The sequence below is a fragment of the Ascaphus truei genome, chromosome 1 (genome assembly GCF_040206685.1).
Source record: "Ascaphus truei isolate aAscTru1 chromosome 1, aAscTru1.hap1, whole genome shotgun sequence".
In the NCBI taxonomy this organism is placed as follows: domain Eukaryota; kingdom Metazoa; phylum Chordata; class Amphibia; order Anura; family Ascaphidae; genus Ascaphus; species Ascaphus truei.
In genome coordinates, this window is record NC_134483.1 from 375,866,182 (window position 1) to 375,881,856 (window position 15,675).

Sequence of the window (15,675 nt, forward strand, 5' to 3'; positions counted from 1 at the left end):
AAACTTTCTGAGCATAATTTTTAGGTGGGATATACGGGTAAGAATACAATTATTTTGTTTGCTGAAGTTCGGGGGCTGGAGCTACCGTTAGTACCTTAATTCTACCCGGCGAGCAGGCATGATTTGCTGGTACTCGGGTGGAATTACACCGGGGCTGCCCAGTGTTCCCAAAACCCCTGGTTTTCAAGTCCCGATATTTCAGTCCTATTTCCCTTACAGTCATGAGTCTCCCCAAAGTCCCCCATGTATTAAAATATGTTTTCTGTGTTTTATAAGGCTCTCTGCAGTCAGCCCGGGCATCTGCTTAAGGTGTCAGCAAGCCAGCATAGAGTCCGTAGTTCAAAGTGGAGATGGGTTTGAGAGGTGTCGGGGTGCTAAGTAGCCGGGGCAGGGTGGAGTACTGAGTTCGGAGAACAGAGACCCCTCGCGGGGAAGACCCTCTGGTCTGCCAGACTTAGTGGAGCCTGCCCAGTAGGTGGCAATGGGTTGACTGGGGGAAGCGGCAGAATGTCGGCGTGTTTCCCATTGGTCAATTCATATGTCGCGCCCACGGGCATCCCGAGCTGGCTTGGCACGCCTCCTCCTCTGTCAGCCAAGAGACGAGCCCTGTTTCTATTGGCTAGTGGGATACATTCCCACGCTCTGATTGGTTGCTCCTCCTAACTCCATGCTAAGGAGATGGCTGAGGCAGAGAACCAGACCTTCCAGTGACTTGTGTCGATGAAGCTAAGGTGGACTTTTCAAAGTTGCTCTGTTGCAAATAGTAGAGCAACCGGCTTTGTTTTGAAGCTAGGAAAGTCTACCTCCCAGAGACTAAGTCTCGTCTTTTGCGGCCAAGTTCTACAAATCGAACGTTGTGGTCACGGCTAGGAATTAATGCCAAAAAAAGGACCAGGAGAGCCGGGTGTATATTCTGGTCAGGGGTAAGCTCATCCAAGCAGGTGCCCTGCACCTAGGAAAGCCTAGATTTCCCCCTCGAACCCCAGTAAGTGTACTTTTACCTGTATATTGTGTAATTCTTCTTGTTGTATGTGGGTTTACCGAAATAAACTACATTTTGTTTCTACTACCTTGTTTTGCCTGATCCTGGTACAAATATAAAAGGTGTTAAAAGTTCCTGGTTTCCCGTGACAATGACAACACCATGGAAAGAGACAGGGGAGATGAAATGAATAGTGTGAGCTTCAAAGGTTGATAATGAGAAGGAAGGGCATGGAGATAACTTGAAAAGTTCCACCTTGTTCGAGAAGTGCTCAAAATGCTTGATGAGTTAGGCCAGTGTGAAAGGTTGCGTCCCAGCCTTTATTTAAAGAAACAGCAGCATCAGACCCTGGGAAGAATGAAAGAGGCTTTTGCTGTTCTCTGAACCTTCTTTTTATTAGGGATTCCGCATTCAGGTGTACAACATCCAGTTCCCCCAGCGTGATGTCTCCAGCCACAGAGTAGCCAGCAATATCTGCATTAGAAAGTTTGCATCCTTTCACTGAAGTTCCACAGACCTCCTCATATCACATAGCAGCAACAAGTAGTGCAGAAGGGAACAACCTCATATCACACAGCAGCAACAAGGAGTGCAGAAAAAGACAACCTCATATCACATAGCAGCAACAAGGAGTGCAGAAAAAGACAACCTCATATCACATAACAGCAACAAGGAGTGCAGAAGGAACCCCAGGGAAAGAAACTCCCTCCCTTTTATTACTGGTTAATTAGGACAAAACCAAAAAAAGTAAACCACACAGGGGAGTTGTCTCCCATAACTTACACAATTAGCAAACATAATACACTTCACACAACATACAATTTTCTATAGCAAGCCCCAAAACAGTACCTTTTACAAATATCCCATGCATGTCTTTATTCTGCAAAATAAATGACATTCAGTATCACTTACTTTAATCCCCCCCCCCCCCCCCTCATATCACGGTATAATCCACCCTGGATGGTATGCAGGAAGGAAACGCCCCTTTCCTTTTTAACAGAGACTGCCCATGGCTGTGTAACATCAAACTGTGTTTAACATTAACCATGCCTGCATTATACTGACTGACCTCAGGACACCACATTGAAGGTTAGTAAAGTTTCAGGTAAAGGAAACAAAAAAAGATCGCTGGGCCCAGCAAAAAGAAAAACAGAAAAAGAAAGGTGGTGCACTATGATGCCAGAATGCAAACATGCCTTTAACATCCACATTAATACAAGCAGCGTTGTCACAGCCAGGTTCATGCAATGGAGCGCTTGAAGTCACGCGTGCCTGTCATCCAAACGATCTGTGGTCTGTGATCCACAGTGATGGGGATGCATACCGGGGGCGTGTCTGTGATGTCACATGAGTGGTTCGCCCTCATTGGCTGAACCGCTCACGTGACCCGCCCATCGTGAGACAAAACAAAAAAAATTTGTCTCGCAAAAAAACAGCCACGCCGTCGCTCACGTGCACATGTTCTATGGACATTTGCATACACTTAATGTGTTTGATCATGCCTGGATGCGGCCTTACTTATCGAAGCTACCTGAATAGGCCCTATGAATCTAAATGCCTGCCTCTTCCTTTCTATTTCCTCCAATACCTGTTTATTTAGCCACATTGGTTTCAACTTGTTTCTTTTATATTTATTACCTAATAAGTACTGATAAAATACTGATAAGTGTACTTCGTAATATCACCATCAGTAGTTCATTTACTTGAAATCATTCCATATACGTAAATACATGTATAAATAAATGTACAGTATAAGCGTAAAACAAAGATATCGCCAGCTGCTTATTTAAAATCATACAAACCAACCAGATAGTTTAGTTTGAGTGAAAAGCACCGAGAGTTAGTTAACTGTTAAAAGACAATGGTCGCAGAGGTTGCTATTGTCAAAAGTAGATTTAGTGGTTTTGTGCCTGCTTCCAACATTAAAGTCAAAAAATCAATATAGGGCAATATTTACATATTTACCATGCTATTAATGTTTCAAAAGATTTCAAGGCTCTTTATTTTTATGCCTATAAGTTTAATAAAGATGTGCATGGTATAGAATGTGAAAATCATATATAACCTTACTGAAAAATGTAGTTAATGCTTTTAAAAAAAAAGGAAAAAAAAAGCAGTATAACGGATTTAGTTGTCTGTGCTGAAGAATACAATCCCTAAGGAAAATGTTTAAATACTACAGTATTATGGTTTTCTTAGCATCAGACTATACTGTACATTTTATTTAACATTACTGTATATCCATAACTTTTTTCTATTTTGTCATTGTTGGTGAAAGAGATATAATTGAATAAATAATCAAATTCCACATGGCCATTCAATAACAACATTTTATGCATGCAAAAAAATAAGTAAAGTTATATAACTCTTATTAATGGTAAATATTATCAGTCCATTACATCTATGTTTGAAGCAAACTTTCAATGCATTGTGGCAGGAGTTTAAAAATCACATTTGCAGTAAATGATGCCATACAGACAATTCCATGTTTTCCAGAACAATGTGATAAAGCACCATTATCATATGCTCTACTATTTTTAAGTTTACTCTTCCACATACATGTTTATTATGGCCACTTCTAATTACATACATAGAATTTCTAAATTCATACAGAACTGTAGGCCCCAATTCTGTAACCTGTGATAGTGGCTGAAAGCCCCATTGACTTTAATGGGCTTTCTGTGTGATAGCGCTGATCGGTGCTACAGTATTGCAGTTTACAGAAAAAGAGTTAAAGTATACTGTAGTAACTTACACTGGTAGTTATAAAGAACATGGTATAACTGTATACATTGTTATATTCTCCCCTGGATAAACAAATAAAACTAAATATATATATATATTTATATTATTTTTTAACTATAAAATAACATGTAGGGGCTCATTCTACTGTATATGTGCTGAAGCGGTTGATTGGGTTGTTTTTGGCTGAAATTCCACATTGGCTGCATCTCTGAGACATGATTGTCCTCCTCTGCAGGTAAGAGATCTGGAGAATCCAGGAAACCAGGAATTGTGGGCTATGTGAACTGTGTTGGCTCCCGATGAGGTTCACCCTGAGGATCAGCTCCTTCAAAATGTCTCCCTCATGGATGAGCATTTTTGTAACTGGTCAATATGGCGATGGCAGTTTTTTCAACTGGTCTATAGGAAATAAGGACTTCTGTAACCTCAGTAACTTTGCCGGAACCCAGTTTGGACCAGCCCAATTGCTGATCATGTATACAAGTTCTTGTAGAGTGAAGGAATTCAAAGATGATAATGACAAAGAGGAGTCTAGAGTCTGTTCCTGCTTTTGTTGTGTCAAAAAAAGTACATACTATTCTGCTCTCCTATTACATATTAGATTGAGTCGCAGTCATGGTGCAGTGGAGGAAAAAAGCATAGTTTAACAGTTTGATCCTAAAGGGATCAAAACAGACCCTCCAAAGATTTTTTGTTATAAGTCCCCAGACATACCTTGAAACAGTAAAGGCATGCCTTGAGACAATGTCCCATAAAAAGCTCGGCTGGACTGACTCTAGTAGGTGGACATGGTGGACATGTTGAACAAGAAGGAGTCTGGCAAGTCTTGTCCTCCAAAATACAGGCATACCCCGCATTAACGTACGCAATGGGACCGGAGCATGTATGTAAAGCGAAAATGTACTTAAAGTGAAGCACTCCCTTTTTCCCACTTATCAATGGATGTACTGTACTGCAATCATCATATACGTGCATAACTGATGTAAATAACGCATGGGTAACAGGCTCTATAGTTTCCCCGCTTGCACACAGCTTCGGTACAGGTAGGGAGCCGGTATTGCTGTTCAGGACGTGCTGACAGGCGCATGCGCGAGCTGCTGTTTGCCTATTGAGCGAGATGTACTTACTCGCGAGTGTACTTAAAGTGAGTGTCCTTAAACCGGGGTATGACTGTACCTCACTGATCATTCTTAAAGCATATTCACTTGTCTATACAAATAAGGGTAAGATAGCACATCTAATCAAATAATGATTGTTTATGCTCGTTACAGCCATGGTGCACGGAACCAACCCCATCCCCCAGGGTCCAAATAATAATGGGTAGAAATTTGTGGGGTCCAGAACTCAAAAATCACAGTAAGCAAGATATCTTAAATCAATAATGGAATATATTGCAATTTCAAGCAAAACTTATAGCTCAGATGATGGAATGTCACAGATTCTGTAACACAAGCATAGATTCCGTAACACAATCATATATGTCTAACACTCACTCTAGTCTAAAACCAGGTGTATACATCCACCTAGTTAGACATCCTAGAATAGCAACCAATGTAATATTGATCTATAGGGCACATATGGCATGCATATGAAAAGGGCACCGTATGGTAGAGAGTGAGCATAATACACATATGGCACTAAATAAGAGTCACAACTAAAGGTGAAAAAAATTGAAGAGGATTGTGAAACAAGTAAACAATGATGCACGTGCATAAATAGAAAGTCCTATAAGAGGCACTAAAAACAAACACAAGACAAGTTCCAATCTGATTGCTTTGCTTTGCTATTCTGTAAACCCTTCTGGCATCTCCATTCCGAGTCTAAATGGCTTTTTAGAAGAGGTTTCACTCTGGCTCTGCCAGTCCAATTGGTTTGTCAAAAAAGCCTCCAACTCACATTTTTTATGCCAACTGCAATTCCAATTCTGGTAGCTCCGTTATACAAACCGTTTCTAAAAACTTGCATTTTTTTCACGCCAACTCAAGGGTGTCGAGATTGTGGGTTACATCTAGAGCCTGAAATATGAGTTTAGCTGAGAGAGTAAAACAAATATGTCAGACTGGGGATGGAGTTATCAAGACCTCAGGTCATTCCACTTCTAGATCAAGTATAATTAGGGCTATTGGGCTGTTAAACCGTGTGGTTTGTCACTTTTTATAGACTTGGTTTAGAAGATGCTGTTTGCAATAGAGATTACAGTTTTTCTCACATTTCATTCCTCTCCTTCTGTACTTGCCAAATGGTTGCCATGGTTTGGCAATGACAACTTCGAAGCTACAAGAATAGGCTCCTATATATGATCCATGCACACACCGTGACATCATACATGCGCTGTATACCATGCACCATATACATATATACACAACATATATGCACCATATACATTGCACACAAATATCATACTGTATATGCACCATATACCCCATACATGCAACATATACATACACACCACACATGAACTATATATACACACACACACCATACATGGAACAAATACACACAAACACAACATTAACTATACAGAAACACACACCACATATGCATCAAAAACACACACCATACTGTACATGCACCATATAGATACAAACACCATACATACTGTACAGTATATCTTATAGATATACACACCTTACCTGCACCAAAAATAGACCATACACACGCATACACATCATAAATATACCATATCATTATAGACAGCATACATGCACCATATAGATACACTGACACACAATACATGCCCATACAGATACACACACACACACCATATGGCACCATACACAAACACACATACATCCTATCCAAAGTTATGGAAAAATGTGTCCACTCCCAATTAAGCGATTACTATAAAAAGACAAATTTCCCTAGCCAATTCCAATCTGGCTTTCGCCCCAAACACTCTACCGTAACTACCCTGCTAAAAGTTAGCAATGAAATCCAGTGTGGAATGGAACGGGGTCAACTCACTGATGCAGTATTCCTAGATTTTGCAAAGGCTTTTGATACTGTTGATCATGCTATCCTGCTCAACAAACTCCAGAGCTCCGGAATAGGGAAGCATGCTTTAAACTGGTTTCAGTCCTACCTATCAGGAAGATCCCAACATGTGTCCATCTCTGGCTCTAACTCTAACCCCCTGGATATCACCTGTGGCGTCCTATAAGGCTCTGCTCTGGGGCCCCTACTCTTCTCAGTGTTCATCAATGATCTTCCCACAGCTTGTCAGGAAGCCTCAATACACATGTATGCAGATGACACAATCCTATATGCACACAGCCATAGCCTCTCTGACCTTCAACACATACTTCCGTCTGACTTTTTCAGACTCGAAAACTGAATTTCCCAAAACAAACTGTTTTCAAACACTGACAAGACTGTAACAATGGTGTTTGGGACCAAGACTACATTTTTAAAGCTTCCTGCGACTGAGCTCCAGATTAGAACCAACGCTAACACCACCCTAACTCCTGTTACTAGTTTTAAATACCTGGGCATATGGTTTGACTCCCACTTAACATTCGGGATGCACATTGATACCCTGACAACCAAGACCTATGCCAAACTAGGGGTACTTTACAGGAACAAATCCTCCCTAAGTCTCCTGGTCAGAAAACGTATCGCACAGCAGATGCTAATGCCAATTATTGACTATGGAGACATAATATATGGCTCAGCACCTCAAACCCACCTTAGCAAACTTAACACCCTCTACAACTCAATTTGTCATTTTGTTCTCCAATGCAACTATAACACACATCACTGCGAAATGCTCAAAGAACTAGATTGGTCATCACTCGAGTCTAGGCGCAAAGTTCACCTTTCTTGTCTTGCCTTCAAATTCTTTATGGGCAAGCTACCCAGCTACCTGAACAAGCTCCTCACCCCTACCACATGCAGCACCTATCACCTGAGATCAGACTCCAAAAGACTGTTCATGGTACTAAGGCTCAACAAAGTATCCAGCCGCTCCTCCTTCTCTTACCGTGCACCCCAAAACTGGAACAACCTACCAGAGATTCTTATATTCACCACCAGTCTAAGTTCTTTCAAATCTAAGGCTGTAACACATTTTAATCTGGTCTGTAACTGTTTCATACGCCCATAATATAAATGATCTTTAACTGTGCATGCAATGTCTTGTATATAATGTATACCCTGCGCATTATGTAACTGTATTTGTAAACATGTATTATTTGTCTTAACTCTGTGCCCAGGATATACTTGAAAACGAGAGGTATCTCTCAATGTATTACTTCCTGGTAAAATATTTTATAAATAAATAAATAAACATACGATACATGTACTATATACTGTACATACACACCATACATGCAACATGTACAGTAACAAATGTGTTAAATCTGACCAACTATTGCCCCCATGTCCTAGGCCAATCCACCCCTGAAATGAGTTGAATTGCCCAAGATTACACAGAGCTGACATTGGGATTTGAACCGGCTTAAGACATTAACATCATCATTGAGCTACTCCTTATTCCTAGAGTTGATACTTAAAACTAAGTGAATTTTGTTAGGTTACTTGTGTGGTATTTAAAGCCAAGTGAATTATTGAAGTCACAGTAAAAATATGTAATAATAAAAAATATATAATTATTAAACCAGCAGGAAATTAAGGTGCTCTGGCCATAATTGACTACAAGATTACTTTAATGACATACATTACTACATTACAGTATATGTCATTTTTCAGAGTGATCTTACTAAAATGTCTGAAATATCAGAAGGAAATCATATCCATTAAAAACATTAGAATACTTAGAGGTATGGTATGAATGTAAACTAAAAGATTATCTGAAATTAAACAATAGCCAAAAACACAGATAAACTGTGTGTGTGTACAGTATATGTATATGTGTATATACTGTACAGTATATATATATATATATATATATATATATATATAGCAACTGTAAAAATATATATGTGTGTGTGTGTGTGTATATATATATATATACATATATATATATATATATATATATATATATATATATATATATATATATATATATATATATATATATATATGTGTGTGTATATATATATACATACATACATTACCAGCAAAGCTAAGGAGACAACAGCACTCAGATGGTATAAGCAGCTATAAACTGTATTAAAGAAACTTGCACATATATTCAACGTTTCGGTCTGCTGAACGGGACCTTCCTATATATATATATAGTGTTTTGTTGTTTCAGCACACATTCATATATATGCATTATTGTTTAGTATTATTGTATTTTTTTCTGAGTACATCCTACCATTTATACATATTATTTCATGTTATTTTTAGTTTATTTAAGGCAATCACATTTTTTCCATCAGTGTGGAAAAACTTTTATTAGTTTGTCTTATTGTTCAAAACCATGCCATTTTTAAATCACATTTCATTCAATTCAGTTGATATAGATTAATTATCTATCAACATTATATTATTTTCACTTTCACATTAATTTATTATAGTTGCATTCAAGACACATACTATTTTATACAAATTGACTATAGTTTCATTTAAGACACATACATTTATTTGTGTTATCTTTAGTTTTCACATAATCACATCATATATTTATTTAGCCCTGATGGGGTTTTGTGTTCTCATTTTTTTAGATGTTTATTTTACTCATATTGTTCCAGTTCTGTCCACATTATCAACGTTTGTGTTTAATAGCTCTGAGTGGTTGCTCAATTGATTACTTTGTTCTATTTTTTTGTCAAAATTGTCCACCATGTTTGTAAAGTCCGGACACGAGGTCCTCGCCTGGGCCTTGAGGCAAGATTTTAACCCCCGTCGTGTGGTAGCCGTAGGAGGCCTTCCCGCACCTATATCCGACGTGGAGGTCTGTGACCATATGCGTAAAAATCCCGTGTTGCCGTACGCCTGTATTTTAGATGAAGAACAAGACCCCACGTCCATGTGCAGATCGATACTTTTTGTGGTGTCACCCACGTGGGATATATGCCTGTCAGAGGCCCCGTCCACACTGTTTATGCCAGGGGCCCCCCGTGAGGGTTACCCTTTAGTCTACGCTGACCTGGTGCCATGGCAATTTTCCCCAAGCTGGAAGCGTGCACGTGCCGTTGCGCTCAAGGCGGCGAATTACCTTGCAGAAAGCTGTCCGGGATTGGCGGGAAAACCAGAAGTCTACCCCCCTACCTATGCCGAGAGTCATAGTGTAATTGATGAGATTGTGATTAAAATGGAGGCTCCCTCAAGCAGGGAGTCACACCTAAGATGGCGGCTCCTGCCAAGTCGGGAGAGCACAAGGACTGTGCAAGAAATTGTTGCAGAGTATTGTCTGGGTTGGGTGCGAAAACCAGAGCCCCGCCTCTGCACTGAGAGTAGCTCAGCACAGAGTCAGAATCACACCTTGAAAAAAGGTGCTCCGCCTCTGGAGTCCACCAGGGGGAGCCAGCACAAGGATGCTCAATCAGTAACTGCTGTCGCCACTAAGGGCAGTACAGAATGCAGCAAACCACATCCGCAGTTGTATGGTGTTTGGCCAGCAGAGGGACTGTATGTAACATTTCTTTTGTGGCTGTGCTTACAGAAAGACCTTAAACTCTCCGGTGGTATGAACTTTGATCCCTATCAGCGACCACGAGGGGTTCAGGTAGTGAAAGTCGAAGGAAAAAGGTACGTCAGGGTGCCTATGCCCCAAGTGTGAGTTTCCAGATGGCGAATTGAGTTGGGGACCCAAGTGTGCCTGCTGCGAGGCACAGTTCCTAAAACCAGTGCTGCTGTGTGCTACGGAACCCGCAGAGGAAGATGCGGCTAACCAGCCTACCTCAACTACAGAGGGCCCGTGCGCCCTAACCGCGGTTCCAGATTCGGATTTAATGCCGGAACCACAGATGGAACACCGATGGCCAGTGAAGCTGAGGACAAAGAGCCGTTTGCCTCGCCTGCTGTGGGCCCATGTGTCCTACTACGGCCAGTCCGGCCTAAAATGATGGTACCGTCGGTCCTAGGCTTGGGATCAGTACCAAACAACGCCAAGGGTGAGTTGACTGCCCCAGGGGTGTCGGGTGTGAGCTTTCAGGTGACCGCGGAGCACGGTAGCTTCTTAAGTCTGGCCACCAGGGCGATTGGCTCCACTCGGCATCGAGAGTTGGTGGAGGCGTCCCCCTTAGAAGATTGCTGTCCAGTGGTGCGAGTGGACCAGTACCCACCGCCTATCGTCCAGGTGAAGAGGAAAGACAGCAGCCAACCAGCCGTGGTGATGCGGCAGCTGGCGGACCACCCACGTGAAGCTGAAGCATCTGCTGCGGACCCTGCTTTGGACCCGCTGCGCATCGACATCCCTCGGCAGCAAGCACTGGTGTGGCCGGAGCCGCGGAAGAGTCCCTCGGCCGTGGCGACTCACAGTGTGTCGGAGGGACATCCGGAGACGGGACCGGAGGAAGAGGAATCCATCGCAAGCCAGCGGAGTGGTGAGGAACCTCCTTACTCCCCACAGGCTCCGATGGAGGCGGCCGTGGAAAAGGCCCGAACTAAGGCTCCTGACCTGAGTGTGAGCCCATGCGCTCCAACCCAATTGGTCCCAGGACTGGGATCCAACGCTCCCGAGTGTCCAGAAAGTGAGTGGACTGCCCCAGAAGTGACTGATGGAGCCAACAAAGACTGTGCTGTTGCCACTCTGGTAACTATTGCCTTCTTTATGCGCAACATGGAGCGCTTTATTCATCATGTGATGGACAGAGGAAAAGGTCAGGGCCTCCCTGTAAACCGCATATGCGATGCGGACGGCCGGGAAAGGTCTGGCCAAGAGACATTGTACTATTCCTTCCACCAGGGGGAGGATGTAGTAAGGACCACGTGACTGTTACCCCAGAGCATGCTCTCCAAGAGATTATCACGGCGGAGGCTCACAAAAGTCAAAGTGAGGTACCCCCACATGATCACGCTTGGTCTCGGCAAACAGCTCAGCTGGCCTCAGGTATTACTGTGGGTGTTATGTGGTGTACCAAGTCATACAAAGCTCATGTGATATGTTGTATATTCTATCTACTGCATTTTTATTATATAATGTTTGTACATGGTTATGTCTACTATCCAAGCGAGGTCGTTGGGATTTCACCAGAGGGAGAGTGTAGCCCTGGTGCCCTCGGGCTCCCAGAGACCCACCTCCTTTGGATCAGCGCTGTTACGGGTGCCGCCGGAGCCAGTGACGGACCCGTCGGCTGTTTCCAAAGGTGGGGGCCGGAGCAGGGAGCGATCCGAGCCGTAGGAAGCTTGGCGCCGCACCCGGCTAGCGGGGGTCGCCATTATGGTTGGGCGTGCAGGTGCCGTGATCGCGCATGCGCGGTTGAAGCTAGGGAGTTGCGGCGGCCATTAGAGAGTTGCGCATGCGCAGGAGAATCGCGCACACGGCCCCAATATAGGACTAGCCTCCACGGCACTACAATTCCCAGGAGGCTGGGGTGGAAGGCACCAGGTGCCTCAGCATGGCCAATAGGGCTGGAGGGTTGCCCTGTCAGGGATATGGATACATTTCGCGGGGTTTTGAGAAGAGAGTCAGTCAGCGCCAGGAGCAGCTAGGGGAAGGAGGTAGGGTGCAGGAGTCAGTGACTCCCTGCACTAGGCCAGCAGACCCCGATGCCCGAGATAGCCCTGAGCCACCCAATAGTGTGAGTAGTGTCAGGGACAGGCCCCATGTTAGGGACCCGTTAGGGACCCTGCCCCTTACTATTCAGAGCCAGTTAGGGACCCAGCGCATCCATCCAGAGGTTTGGGCTCAGACCGTTGCTGTTGCTGCAGCAGTCATCCGGGTGGGATCACTCTGGACGGTGGTCCCTGTGTTCATTCACCATCGGATCCTTTGCGAAGCTCCTTGGCAGGCCCGGGCACTGGAGTGCTTGGCAGGTAACCCTCACCAAGTGCACCAACGATACTATAGTAGATTCACACAGGACCAGTGACTGCGCAGTCACACATATCTATCTCACTTGAAGGATGGGAGACATATTGTGTGGGGTTACTGGACACGGGGTGGGATCACCTGGTGAAGGGGGTAGCGTCCTGCGAGACGCAGTAGTTAGTTTCTCCTCTAGGCAGGGACACCTGTTGATTGTTATGCATGAGTACAGTGCACTAGTAAAGGCATTGGTTGTTTTACATACTGTATACTGAGTGATATATATTGTCCTGCGAGGAACCACTCCCCCTCTGGTGGGAGCCATCGCAGGTGGAGGCGCTGCACCGAGTACGAGGTTACTCATATTATACTTGTCCCAGTTTCCCCGTGGCGGAAGCTCAGCCCTCCTGTGAGCCTAACAGGTAAAGCACCACACCTGGTAACATTAGGTTCCCCGCACACACACACTATCTGTTATTGGGTGGGGGAATACCCGTTACATCTCTTTCTTTACATATCTCCTCCTCCTTTGCTACAAATTTCCTCCTTGAACCTATTCCTTTTCTCTCCTGTCATCTATAATTTATATTATACAGTTAACCCACATATTCAGTCTCTCAGCACTGTTATATTCAATTAATCTTTCAAGCATGCTGTATCTTTGTCATACTTACAGTTAATTGGACACTGACACAATTTTCATAATTTTGGCTCTGTACGCCACCACAATGGATTTGAAATGAAACAACCGAGATGCAATAGAAGTGCAGACTTTCAGCTTAATTCAAGGGGTTGAACAAAAACATTGTATGAAACGTTTAGGAATTGCAACCATTTTTATACACAGTCCCCTTATTTCAGGGGTAAACAGAGGTAAGACAGGGTTAACCAAAGTTAACCAAAGTCAACACACATCAAACCAAAAAAGGTGCTCAGAAGTATGAAATGAGTTGCTGAGTCTAGCAAAGTTTAAATGCATATGTTGCAGGTCTAGGCAAAGCTGACACAGGTAGATTGAGTCTCTCCCAGCAATAGGCTCCCCTAGAGCACTGTTATAATTGAGTTAGAGGGACTTACCATAGTGTCGCAGATGGCGCCAAGCCTGTGTAGAATCCTCTTTATAAAGTTGCACCGTCAACCCTCGAACGACTCATCCGTCATGATGGGTGGTCTATGACCGGCGGTGAAGAAATGTACAGACGTAACAGCAACCCGGCGTGCAACCGAAGGTAATGGAGCAGGACAGGAACACCTCAAAGCAGACAGAACAGGCAATGACTGCTTGAGTTCTGGAACGGATGTACATCACCAAACGCTGGGCTTCCTCCTTTGTGATATTTTGCCAGGCCTTTACTGCAGCTGTCTTCAGTTGTTGTTTGTTCGTGGGTCTTTCTGCCTTAAGTTTTGTCTTCAGCAAGTGAAATGCATGTTCGATCAGGTTGAGATCCGGTGATTGACTCGGCCATTGCAGAATATTCCACTTCTTTGCCTTAAAAAACTCCTGGGTTGCTTTCGCAGTATGTTTTGGGTCATTGTCCATCTGTAAAGTGAAGCGTCGTCCAATCAACTTTGCTGAATTTAGCTGATTCTGAGCAGACAATATATCCCTATACACTTCAGAATTTATCCGGCTGCTTCTGTCTTCTGTCACATCATCAATAAACACTAGTGACCCAGTGCCAATGTAAGCCATGCATGCCCATGCCATCACACTGCCTCCACAATGTTTTACAGATGATGTGGTATGCTTCGGATCATGAGCCGTTCCAAGCCTTCTCCATACTTGTTTCTTCCCATCATTCTGGTACAGGTTGATCTTAGTTTCATCTGTCCAAAGAATGCTGTTCCAGAACTGGGCTGGCTATTTTAGATATTGTTTGGCAAAGTTTAATCTGGTCTTTCTATTCTTGAGGCTTTGTACCTTGCTCTAGTGAAGTCTTCTCTTTATGGTAGACTTGGATAGTTATATGCCTACCTCCTGGAGAGTGTTCTTCACTTGGCTGCATGTTGTGAAGGGGTTTTTCTTTACCATGGAAAGGATCCTACGATCATCCACCACTGTTGTCTTCCGTGGACATCCAGGCCTTTTTATGTTGCAGAGCTCACGAGTGCGTTCTTTTTTTCTCAGAATGTATCAAACTGTTGATTTGGCCACTCCTAATGTTCCTGCTATCTCTCGGATGGATTTTCTTTTTTTTTGCAGCCTAAGGATTAATCCTGTTTCACTTGCATTAAGAGCTCCTTTGACCGCATGTTTTGGGTTCACAGCAACAACTTCCAAATGCGAATGCCACACCTGGAATCAACTCCAGGCCTTTTACCTGCTTAATTGATGATGAAATAACGAAGGAATATCCCACACCTGTCCATGAAACAGCTTTTGAGTCAATTGTCCAATTACTTTTGGTCCCTTGAAAAAGAGGGGGCTACATATTAAAGAGATGTAATTCCTAAACCCTTCCTCCAATTTGGATGTGAATACCCTCAAATTAAAGCTGATAGACTGCACTTTAAACACATATTCATTATTTAACTGTAACTTGAATTTATTTTGGAACACAGCCGAAATAACAAAACTTGTATCAGTGTCCAATTATTTCCGGACCTAACTGTATCTTTATGAAGCATTCTCTTGACCCAGGTTCTTGTTCCTGCTTCTTGGATCTCAAACAGCCATGTAGAATTTCTGCCTACAACTTAATCCTCAGTACCTGATAATAGAAGCAGGAATCTGGTGCTTATAAATATATATCTGTATAGTATGTAAAACTTCAAAGGTAATAAAACAAGGTAACTCCTTCAAGTTGATTAATCATATCCATAACAAATTCTGGGAGAATAGTATCAACACCATGATGAAGTGCTGGATGCGCGAAATGCATTGTGTGTTGTTGCTGCCTCTATGGGGGTCTTTTGTATGATCCATTAAAGTCATTTTTGTTTTACGAGTGAGCCCCCTCTGGATCTTTTTTGCTAGGGATAGTGCTCCGTTTTTTGTCTACTCTCTTGTCCTCATTACCTGAACCTGGATTTTATTCTACTCACTTCAGTTAGAGAGTGTCCTAGCCAAATA